General features: G+C 44.7%; 1 protein-coding gene across 1 annotated transcript in view; it reads left to right on the top strand.

Moving 5' to 3' along the window:
- Positions 1-4849: 4849 nt before the first annotated feature.
- CRACR2A (calcium release activated channel regulator 2A) overlaps positions 4850-12353 on the top strand; it is a 66992-nt gene continuing 59488 nt past the window's right edge. The window contains exons 1-2 of the mRNA XM_083440768.1: positions 4850-5534; positions 7276-7730. The gene's annotated coding sequence lies outside the window, so the exon portion shown is untranslated. The remainder of the gene's footprint in view (positions 5535-7275; positions 7731-12353) is intronic.

The following is a 12353-nucleotide window of genomic DNA, read 5'->3' as shown; positions in this document are numbered from 1 at the left end:
TTAACAAGGACGCATTTCTGTGCCAAAACGGGTCTAAACCGTGATTGAAATGGATCTACAAATCCGATTCCTCCAGTGCCTGGATCTGATCCATGACTCAAGAACCTTGCCCAAGAAGGGGTGATTTGCAACTGGCTGGAAAAGGTAAAGGTACCCCTGACCGTTAGGTCCAGTCGTGGACGACTGGGGTTGTGTGCTCATCTTGCTCTATAGGCCAAGGGAGCCGGCGTTTGTTTGCAGACAGTTTTTCCGGGTCATGTGGCCAGCATGACTAAGCCGCTTCTGGCGAACCAGAGCAGTGCACGGAAACGCTGTTTACCTTCCCGCCAGAGCGGTACCTATTTATCTACTTGCTTTCGAACTGCTAGATGGGCGGGAGCAGGGACCGAGCAACGGGAGCTTGCCTCGTTGCAGGGATTCGAACCGCCAACCTTCTGATTGGCAAGCCCTAGGCTCTGTGATTTAGACCGCAGCTACTTAGATTTCTGAGTCCAGGGAGGATTTCTTAAGGACTGGTTTCACTACTGCCTCCTTCAAGCAAGCATGCTAAACGTTAGAACTTTCCGGTGACCCAGAGCGGTTCAACAGTGAAACAGACTCCCACGGAAGGTAGTGGATTCTCCTTTTCTGGTGTTTTTTCAACAGAGGTTGACTAGGTCTCTTCCCACCCTACAATTCTATGATAAGATAAGTTAAAGGAATAGGATTACACATCAGCTTCCACCAGGTGGCCTTTGCAGCAAACATCGCTGGGCTTTAATGGGGTTTAATGGGGCATCAAAACCTTGACATTTGAACCGCTGCTCAGAACGTCTCTAAACCAATGAAAACATGCATTTCTTAACAAGCATGAGGAAAGTACCTCAACAGTAGTTTTCACCAAAATCAGAAATCCCCATTTAAAAATTGAAAGAAAAAGAGTAAGTATCTGTTTTAACCTGCTGTACCTTTGGCAATTTTTATTGGATTGGGCCGAAAATTGACACATTTGTAGACCATGAAAGCCAAGATTCAAGTTTTTAGGTCAACAGGTATAATTTTTTAAGCAGCATAATATTGAGGCTTCTAATGGTGGAACTATTTGTGGGGTTGTTGTTGTTTCTGCCATGCCCCTATAATAAGGAATGAAGATGATATTTGCCTTTCTGTGTCTTGATATGGGATAAGTATAATAATTAGGTTACTGAGGATTTTATTGTTTTAAAAGGTAAAGGTACCCCTGCCTGTACGGGCCAGTCTTGACAGACTCTAGGGTTGTGCGCCCATCTCACTCAAGAGGCCAAGGGCCAGCGCTGTCCAGAGACACCTCCGGGTCACGTGGCCAGCGTGACAAAGCTGCATCTGGCGAGCCAGAGCCGCACACGGAAACGCCATTTACCTTCCCGCCAGTAAGCGGTAACTATTTATCTACTTGCACCCAGGGGTGCTTTCGAACTGCTAGGTTGGCAGGCGCTGGGACCGAGCAACGGGAGCGCACCCCGCCGCGGGGATTCGAACTGCCAACCTTTCGATTGGCAAGCCCTAGGTGCTGAGGCTTTTACCCACAGCGCCACCCGCGTCCCTTTATTGTTTTAGAATAGTATTATTCTGTTGCTATTGCCTTATGATGATGGAATGCCTTGAATAATGTGGTTTGCAAATATCTCAGGCCTTGATAACCTTGCCCTTCGTGAATTTATGTAATCCCTGTTCAAAGCTGCCCCAATTGATGAATGTCACTACATCTTGTGGTAATTAATTAAGAACATAAGGAGAACCTGCTGATCAAGATAGCTTATCACCAAAGTCCACCTGTGACAAAATATGTGTGCTATATGAAGTACCTCCTTTTTTTTACTTCAGTTGGTGCCACTTGCCTGCTTATAATATTATGAAAAGGGGAGGAAAATGTCTCATCACAGGGGCCAAGGTCCCTTTGTGGCCCTCCCCATAAAATATTTGAGGGGGCCGTCACCCCCAAGTTGATAGGCATTGCCATTCAAATGGTACATATGCACTGTGTCATGTGATTGATTGTGTGGGGTAGGGCTTACCTGGCCCTCCCCCAGTATTTCACACAAGTTGGCACCCCTGCGTAGAATCAATAGAATTGTAGAGTTGGAAGGCACCCCAAGGCTCATCTAGTCCAACCCCCTGCAATACAGGAATCTCAGCTAAAGCATCCATGGCAGGTGGCCATCCAACCTCTGCTTTAAAATCTCCAAGGAAGGAGAGTCCACAACCTCCTGAGGAAGACCATTCCACTGTCAAACAGCTCTTCCTGTCTGAACATTCTCCCTGATGTTTACTCAGAATCTCCTTTCTTGTAATTTGAAGCCATTGGTTCAAATCCTACCCTCCAGAGCAGGAGAAAACAAGCATGTTCCGTCTTCCATGTGACAGCCGTTGAGATATTTGAAGATGGTTATCATAGCTCCTCTCAGTTTCCTGTTTTCCAGGCAAAACATACCCAGCTTCCTCAACCGTTCTTCATAAGGCTTTCTTAACAGACCCTTGATCATCTTGGTCACCCTCTTCTCTGCACACATTCCAGCTTGTTCAAAACCTTCTTAAATTGTGGTGCCCAGAATTGGACACAGTATTTCAAGTGTGGTGTTTCACTCAGAATAGAGTGGTACTTTTACTCCCTCTGATCTGGACACTTTATGCAGTCTAGAATAGCATTACCTATGAAGTTGATGGACTACATGGAACTGGCGGAAATGACTGGCAGAATCCGAGACCAGGGAGAGGAGTCGGTGGAAGAAGACTGGAAAAAGTTTAAAGATTATTTACAGAAATACTGCAAAATTAATGAAAGTTAAAATGTTGGAATGAAGTTATATGGCTTTAGTAGAAATGTTATAAGGATTTAAGTATAAATAGATTAATGGAATTTTAAAAGTAAAATAAGGTTAGAATGTGTTAAGATAATTATACGACAGATAACAGAGGAAGATGGAAAGGAATTGCTGAAACATTTGACAGAAGTGGAACAAAAAGGGAGGTGTGAGGAGGTCGGTGAAATAAGTGAATGAAAGATATGATATTGAAATTGTTTGAGTGTTTTAAATTGTTTTGTTTTGTTTGGTTAGTTTAATGTGTTTAGTGTTATGTAGTGTCTTTATATTGTATTGTATTGTGGTTTTTTCTGTTTTTGTATGGTTTTGTAATGTTTAAATTGTTCAAAAAGCAATAAATATTATTAAAAAAAATAGAATAGCATTACCTTTTTTTTCCTTTTCTTTTTTTGCTGCGGCTGCTCTAACTCATGTTCAGTTTATGGTCGTCTAAAACCCCTCGATCCCTTTCACAGGTGTCCCCCATCATATATTTGTGCAGCTGGTTCTTCCTGCCTAAGTGCATAAACTTACCGTATATTTTGCTCTATAAGATGCACCAGTCCATAAGGCACACCTAGTTTTTGGAGGAGGAAAACAAGAAAAAAATATTCTGAATCCCTTTTTAGGAGGGGAAAAGTGCATCTTATAGAGTGAAAAATACGGTACATTTGTCCCTATTGAAATTCATTTTGTTAGCTTGGGTCCAGTTCTCCAATCTGTGAAGGGCATTTTGAATCTTGATTCTGTCTTTTGGGGCATTAGCTACCCCTCCCAGTTTGGTGGCATCTGCAAATTTGATGAGCATCCCCTCAATTCCTTCATCCAAGTCACCCCATCATGATTTTGTATTCATCAATCATATTCACTGTTTTTCTGAACAAAAAAACCCCTCAAATGTCATAGCCATTCCTAAGAGAGGAGCGCTCCAGCCCTTGATCATCTGGCTTGCCCTTTCTTTTCTCGCTCTACGATATTGTTCATGAAATGGAGCAAGCTGAAAAGGGTGCTCATCAATGTTTCCTCTTCATCCTGGAGAAGAGTGACTAGTGGGGTGCCACAGGGTTCTGTTTTGGGCCCGGTCTTGTTCAACATCTTTATCAACGACTTGGATGATGGAGTCAAGGGCATTCTGATCAAATTTGCAGATGACACCAAACTGGGAGGGGTGGCTAACACCCCAGAGGACAGGATCACACTTCAAAACGACCTTGACAGATTAGAGAACTGGGCAAAAACAAGATGAATTTTAACAGGGAGAAATGTAAAGTATTGCACTTGGACAAAAAAAAAAATGAGAGGCACACATACAAGATGGGTGGCACCTGGCTTGAGAGCAGTACATGTGAAAAGGATCTAGGAGTCTTGGTTGACCACAAACTTGACATGAGCCAACAGTGTGACGCAGCAGCTAAAAAAGCCGATGCAATTCTGGGCTGCATCAATAGGAGTATAGCATCTAGATCAAGGGAAGTTATAGTGCCACTGTATTCTGCTCTGGTCAGACCTCACCTGGAGTACTGTGTCCAGTTCTGGGCACCACAGTTCAAGAAGGACACTGACAAACTGGAACGTGTCCAGAGGAGGGCAACCAAAATGGTCAAAGGCCTGGAAACAATGCCTTATGAGGAACGGCTAAGGGAGCTGGGCATGTTTAGCCTGGAGAAGAGGAGGTTAAGGAGTGATATGATAGCCATGTTCAAATATATAAAAGGATGTCACATAGAGGAGGGAGAAAGGTTGTTTTCTGCTGCTCCAGAGAAGCGGACACAGAGCAATGGATCCAAACTACAAGAAAGAAAATTCCACCTAAACATTAGGAAGAACTTCCTGACAGTAAGAGCTGTTTGACAGTGGAATTTGCTGCCAAGGAGTGTGGTGGAGTCTCCTTCTTTGGAGGTCTTTAAGCAGAGGCTTGACAACCATATGTCAGGAGTGCTCTGATGGTGTTTCCTGCTTGGCAGGGGGTTGGACTCGATGGCCCTTGTGGTCTCTTCCAACTCTATGATTCTATGATTCTATGAATGCAGTATTTCAAGAGTAGTTGCACGATAGACTGTGTTGTGATGGAGCAGGGATGAAGCCCTTTCTCTTATTTCACAGCAAGCACAACAATGTCATTTCCTGGGGAGCTATTTGCCAATTGTATGTGTGCCAAACACATAAGCCTTTCCTGGAAAGGGATATAGCAGATAAGCTAAGCAGCGAAAGGTAGCCAGCTCAAAGAAGAAAAGACTAGAACATGCAGTACAGTGGTACCTCGGGTTACATATGCTTCAGGTTACATACGCTTCGGGTTACAGACTCCACTAACCCAGAAATATTACCTCAGGTTAAGAACTTTGCTTCAGGATGAGAACAGAAATCGTGCTCTGGCAGCACGGCAGCAGCAAGAGGCCCCATTAGCTAAAGTGGTGCTTCAGGTTAAGAACAGTTTCAGGTTAAGAACAGACCTCCGGAACGAATTAAGTACTTAACCTGAGGTACCACTGTACCTGCAAAAATGAACGGCGACTAGACCTCAGCACAACAAAATTGCACTGTCACTGAAACCTGCCAGCACTGCTCATGTAGCTGGTCTTCTCTAAAAGGTTGGAGGCCTGCATATATCAGTGTAATCCAAATTGCTGCTCACATGTCGGAAAAAGGGAGCAAAACCCAGTGGCCTAATCCTTATACAACCCAGGTAGCAGTGTGTTGCCAATACTGGACAGGGTCCTGAATATGTAAAGGTACCCCTGACCATTAGGTCCAGTTGTGGACGACTCTGGGGTTGCGCGCTCATCTCGCTCTATAGGCCGAGGGAGCCGGCGTTTGTCCACAGACAGTTTTTCCAGGTCATGTGACCAACATGACTAAGCTGCTTCTGGCGAACCAGAGCAGTGCACGGAAATGCCGTTTACCTTCCCGCCAGAGCGGTACCTATTTATCTACTTGCACTTTGACATGCTTTCAAACTGCTAGGTGGGCAGGAGCTGGGACGGAGCAACGGGAGCTCACCCTGTTGTGGGGATTCGAACTGCTGACCTTCTGATCGGCAAGTCCTAGGCTCTGTGGTTTAACCCACAGCGCCACCCACGTCCCCAGAGTTAATGCTATACACGTCCAGAGCTATACACTCTTCGTGACCCCATGGACCAGAGCACGCCAGGCACTTCTGTCTTCCACTGCCTCCCGCAGTTTGGTCAAACTCATGCTGGTAGCTTCGAGAACACTGTCCAACCACCTCGTCCTCTGTCGTCCCCTTCTCCTTGTGCCCTCCATCTTTCCCAACATCAGGGTCTTTTCCAGGGAGTCTTGTCTTCTTGTGAGGTGGTCAAAGTATTGGAGCCTCAGCTTCAGGATCTGTCCTTCCAGTGAGTCCTCAGGGCTGATTTCCTTCAGAATGGATTGGTTTGATCCTCTTGCAGTCCATGGGACTCTCAAGAGTCTCCTCCAGCACCATAATTCAAAAGCATCAATTCTTCGGTGATCAGCCTTCTTTATGGTCCAGCTCTCACTTCCATACATCACTACTGGGGAAACCATGGCTTTAGCTATACGGACCTTTGTTGGCAAGGTGATGTCTCTGCTTTTTAAGATGCTGTCTAGGTTTGTCATTTGCTTTTCTCCCAAGAAGCAGGTGTCTTTTAATTTCGTGACTGCTGTCACCATCTGCAGTGATCAAAGTCCTCTAGACTCCGCTATCTCATTGCGCCCTCACAGCTCCACCCATTTAGCCGGATCTGTACTGTTTGTGGCAAGATGGGAGAGAAGGAGATTTAACTCTCCTTGGAGGCCTCAGTTTAGTGGTAGAACCTGCTTTGCAATGCAGGTCTAAGGTTCCATCTTTCCTTGGTGCCTCCAGGTAGGGTTTTAAAGATTTCTTTGTGAAAACTTGCAGACTGTAGTCAAATGGACCAATGGTCTGATTCTGTCCTGAGCCAATTGGACCAATGGTCTGATTCAGTGTAAGGCAGTTTTCTGTTTTCATGTAATGCGTAGAACACCCCTCCCGTTCTTACAGTAAATTTCTATAGGGACAGCTACCTTGAAACATACAGTTTGTCCAAAAGATGCCCTGGAACTCTGGTGAGTATAGCTATATGATCCACGTGTTTCCAAATATGTGTTTGTGTAATTCCCCCATTTTTTAGGAGTCAACTAAACCACAGAGCCTAGGACTTGCCGATCAGAAGGTCGGCGGTTCGAATCCCCGCGACGGAGTGAGCTCCCGTTGCTCAGTCCCAGCTCCTGCTAACCTAGCAGTTCGAAAGCACGTCAAAGTGCAAGTAGATAAATAGGTACCGCTCCGGCGGGAAGGTAAACGGCGTTTCCGTAAGCTGCTCTGGTTCGCCAGAAGCGGCTTAGTCATGCTGGCCACATGACCCGGAAGCTGTACGCCGGCTCCCTCGGCCAGTAAAGCAAGATGAGCGCCGCAACCCCAGAGTCGGTCACGACTGGACCTAATGTTCAGGGATCCCTTTACCTTTACCTTTAACAAAGAAGAAGAAGACCTTAAAACATGTGTTGAGTGTCTTTAAAACTGTGCATTCCAATACCAGCTATCATGCCTTAACTACTGTTACTCGAGGATCAAAGCAGCAACCGCATATAAAATGAAACTGCTCTTGTGGCAAAACGGCATGTATATGTATGTGGGTTTGACAAGATGGGAGGAAAAAGAAGAGGCAGAACAGGTTAGACTCGCTCTGTCCCGCCCACAGCTTCTTGTATAAAATTCATGTTGACTCAGCAATGTTTTGGAAGTGCTTTGCCCCCTCTGATTCGCTCTTCCTTCTTCCTCTATGTGCACACAACTAGCCTCAGAAAACAAGCTTAGGACTTGCAGCCGGACGCAGCTGAGTGTGTTCCTTTGCACGAGAGCCATCTGCGGATATGTATTTTGTTCTTCCAGGGAAGTGAGCAGAGGTAAGTTGTCGGGGGGCTTTTAAAAAAGAAACTACAAATAACTGGCCAGAAAGCAAGCAGAGAAATGTTTAATGACACATATGCAGAAGCCAAAGCTAGCTGAAGGAACGAGCCTGCCAGGAACCACTGGAACATGTCTGTTACTGAAGCTGAAGGCCATTGGTTTCCACTTCCTCTGTCTTTTATGTGTTGAAATGCGGCAAAGCCATAATCGCTTTCCTGTGTCGAAGATCCAGTGCGGGGCCCCCCCTTGCTTAGAGTAAATTCAAAGGATGTAAGCGTAACTCACTGAAGATGACAAGACAAGTAATATGGCACTTCCTCCTAGGTGCTGTTAAGAAAAGGAGAGCAGTTTTATTTGGTGGGTTGTCAGGGGAGGAGAACGGATATCCAGGACAATCTAAAAGTTATGTAGATTTAGTTGCAATCTCAACCTGTTTTAATAGCATCAGTGGGTTTGTTTCTCTTCCTTTTCTCATTATAACAATATACCTTATTTTTTGCTCTATATGACTCACTTTTTCCCTCCTAAAAAGTAAGGGGAAATGTGTGTGCATCTTATGGAGCGAATGCAGGCTGTGCAGCTACCCCAGAAGCCAGAACAGCAAGAGGGATTGCTGCTTTCACTGCACAGCGATCCCTCTTGCTGTTCTGGCTTCTGAGATTCAGAATATATTTTTTTCTTGTTTTCCTCCTCCAAAAACTAGGTGCGTCTTGTGGTCTGGTGCGTCTTATAGAGCGAAAAATACGGTGAATATCCTAAACCTGATCAAACAGGCACCCTTTCTTTAAGCAAAGGGGTTTTTGTTCTCTTTGATGTGGGCAGCTAGCATGTAGGCCTATTTGCATCACCATTTTTAATGTGTCTACTCCAGAGTAAGTTCCACTGAATTCAAAACTCAATGGAGCTTACTCCCAGGTAAGTGAGTATATGATTGCACCCTGAATTGTTTGTAACTACAGGAGTTTGTGACACATTGCTCGGGAATCTCATTTAGTGGGACTTGTTTACAGCTAAGCGTGTGTAAGATCAACCAAGTTGTTGAAGCATCTTAAAAAGGATGCAATTCCAGGGTATGGTGTGAAGGTGCATGAGACCATCAACTTGCTATGGCTAAACAGGTCTGGGTCCGGTCAGTGCCTGGATGGCTGACGATCTGGGAATTACATGTAAGCTTCTTGGGTTCCATAACAGAAGAAAGGGGGGTATATAATTATTCTCATGTAGTATATGTAGTTGTTAAAACCAATACTGTACATAAAAAATCCATTTCTGGGGCAAACCTCCAACTCATCCCTGAAAATTGCCAATACTAGTTCAACTAGACAGCATAAAAATTTTAAGGCAGTGGTTTCCTAATAAGAATAATACTTAATAATAATAATTTTATTATTTATATCCCACCCATCTGACTGGGTTTCCCCAGCCACTCTGGGTGGCTCCCAACAGAATGAAAAGCACAATACAGTGGTACCTCGGGTTACATACGCTTCAGGCTAAATATGCTTCAGGTTACAGACTCCGCTAACACAGAAATACTACCTCGGGTTAAGAACTTTGCTTTAGGATGAGAACAGAAATCGTGCAGCGGCAGCGCAGAGGCCCCATTAGCTAAAGTGGTGCTTCAGGTGAAGAACAGTTTCAGGTTTAAGAACAGACCTCCGGAACGAATTAAGTTCTTAACCTGAGGTACCACTGTAAAACATTAATCATTGAAAACTTCCCTAAACAGGGCTGCCATGTGCTAGATTGATATCAAACATTCCCATATTTAGCAGGGTGTATTTAAGTGGGCTTAGGTAAATGAACTTAGAATCTTCCCTTTGCTTGGGACTCCACTGTAATTATCATTATCATTTATTTATTTATTTATTTATACCCCACCTTTTATCAAGAGTTTATTTTATTTCATAAAACATATATACTGCTTGAGTGCAAAAACATCAAAGCTATTTTTCATAAAAAGTTTCCAGTTTCAGGAATGATTCTAAGTGAACCCCTGTCTTCTCAAAATCCCCTGTGCATTAATGTCTGTGGAATAAAAAGTTTGACAATTAATCAATAGATAGATATAGGTTCAAACATAGCTCAGCAACCTGAGATTATTAGGACATAAGAACAGTGGGACAGATTCCCATGGAAGGGTGTGGACTCTCCTCCCTTGGAGGTTTTTAAGCAGAGATTGGATGGCCATCTGCCACGGGTGTTTTTTTTTAGTTGAGATTCCCACTTTGCAGGGGGTTGGACTAGATGACCCTTGGGGTCCCTTCCAGCTCTACAATTCTATGGTTCTGTGAAAAGCCAATGGCCCGTCTGATCCGGCATCCTGTTCCCACAGTGTCCAACCAGATTTCTGTGGGAAGCCTGTAAGCAGGATTCGAATCCAAGAACGTCCCTCCCCTCCTTAGTTTTCCAGCTGTTGGTATTTAGAAGTGTTGCAGTGAAGGCAAAGCATAGCTCTCATGGCTAGTAGCCATCAAGAGCCCTTTTCACCTCCATGAATTCGTCTAAATGTTTTGTAAGGTAAAGGTAAAGGGACCCCTGACCATTAGGTCCAGTCGTGGCCGACTCTGGGGTTGCGGCACTCATCTCGCTTTGTTGGCCGAGGGAGCCGGCGTACAGCTTCCGGGTCATGTGGCCAGCATGACTAAGCTGCTTCTGGCGAACCAGAGCAGCGCACGGAAAGGCCGTTTATCTTCCCGCTGGAGTGGTACCTATTTATCTTCTTGCACTTTGACGTGCTTTCGAACTGCTAGGTTGGCAGGAGCTGGGACTGAGCAACAGGAGCTCACTCAGTCGCGGGGATTCAAACCGCCAACCTTCTGATCGGCAAGTCCTAGGCATTGGTGGGATCGAGTGCCATAGTTTGACCACGTTCTGGGTGAAGAAGGATTTTCTTTTCAGGATTTTCCCGAATCTTCCAATATTCGGCTCAATTGGATGTCCATGAATTCTAGTGTTATGGCATCCTCTCACCAACTTGAGACAAACAAAAAAATCAAATACGTGTGTAGAAATATCTCTCTCAACTAATCATTTGCTGTGTTGAGGAGGGTCAGCTGGAGGGGGCAGTGAGGAACGTTGAAGAGTATGTGGTTATGCTTTGTGGAGGAAGGGAAGTCTCGGTACCCAACTAATAGGTCAAGGAAGGTTGATAATATTACCCCAGATAACAGAGGACACCCCATTACTCCCCCATTCTTTTCAAAGCACTTCTATTTTTCTTGCTCCCTCGCTGTATTTTTCATTTCCCCAAATTTCCTGTCTTCCTTCCTTCCTGTGCTATTTTCCTTCCTTCCTTCCTTCCTTCCTTCCTTCCTTCCTTCCTTCCTTCCTTCCTGTGTCTTTCTCTGTTCATTCTTATTTTCTCTCCCATCTTCCATGTTCTTTCTTTTAGTTACAAAAAGTTTGGGGCTGGGTGGAAACGCTCAGAATGAACTAACACTTGAAGTGGCCGTCAAGTTTCCTGTGGTCACACCAGTTTCCTCACCCACCCACCCCCACCTAACGTAGACATGCTACAGGCACATGTGAGTTTCTGAACTGGCAAGGGCGCATGCTTGCGAGCCACAGCCACTTCCCACACATGAGCATGCTAGCTCAAAGCTCATGTCCTTAGGTACTGCTGTATAATGTTGCCTGCCACCCCAGTCTCTGAGCAGTGCAAAATTCCAGCCGTTCCAGGCACCTTAACCCAGGATTTGGTTTCCTTCAGAATGAGGAATAGCGGAGACAGTAGTGTCTTTATGATATATGGTATACCCATGGCATTGCTTGATGGCACTGCTCTCCCCAAGGAAGTTCGCCTGGTGCCTTCATTGTATACCTTTAGGCACAAGGCAAAAACGTTCCTTTTTAACCAGGCCTTTGGTTGACCTGATCGACATCCTATACCCTTTTAAAATGTGTGTTTTTTGGGGGGGGGCTATTGGGTTGTTGCTTTTATTTTTATTATGTATTTTGTGGTTTTACATCTTGATTTTATTCCATGAACTGCCCTGAGACCCCCGGGTTTAGGGGGGTATATATAAATTTAATAAATAATAATAATAATAAGCCACAGCCTTGGATTCCAGCAGGAACCAGGCCTGGTTCTGTCTCCCAGCCTGCAGTCTTGTCAGCTTCCAGTTTCCAGGTTCTAGCTCATTAAGTTCAACTCTTAACTCTAGCCTTTCTCGTTCTAACAACCAGTGAGTTGAGGAAGGCCCACCCATTTGATATCTGGCACAGAGCCACTTCCTTTGTTAGCTTAATGGCCCATATTTAGAGGGTCATTACCTCACCAGGAAACAAGTCTTTCTATACCAGGAATTGAATCCGTGCTGGATCCAGGAATCAGAAGGGGGCTCAGGCATACAGCTGCCCCAACTCATAACAATATTATACTATATTAACTATTAGGAATTATAAAAGAAACACTAGTGAGTTTATAGAAGTGGAAACCACCCTAAGCAATTATTTGCTGCTGCAGCCTGTTTGGAGATAAGGCTCTTAAGAGTTTATTCTCTTGTCCTGTGACTCAAGTGACCTGTGTTTACACTTTTATACAAACAGGATCTAACATGGGAAAGGTAATAAAAAGGGAGGAGCTTCTGTTTAGTTAAGTCTGATATATTACCAGG

This window comes from Podarcis tiliguerta, assembly GCF_965153285.1.
Source record: "Podarcis tiliguerta genome assembly, chromosome: 5".
Lineage (NCBI taxonomy): Eukaryota > Metazoa > Chordata > Lepidosauria > Squamata > Lacertidae > Podarcis > Podarcis tiliguerta.
This window is presented reverse-complemented; position numbering and strand designations above follow the sequence as displayed.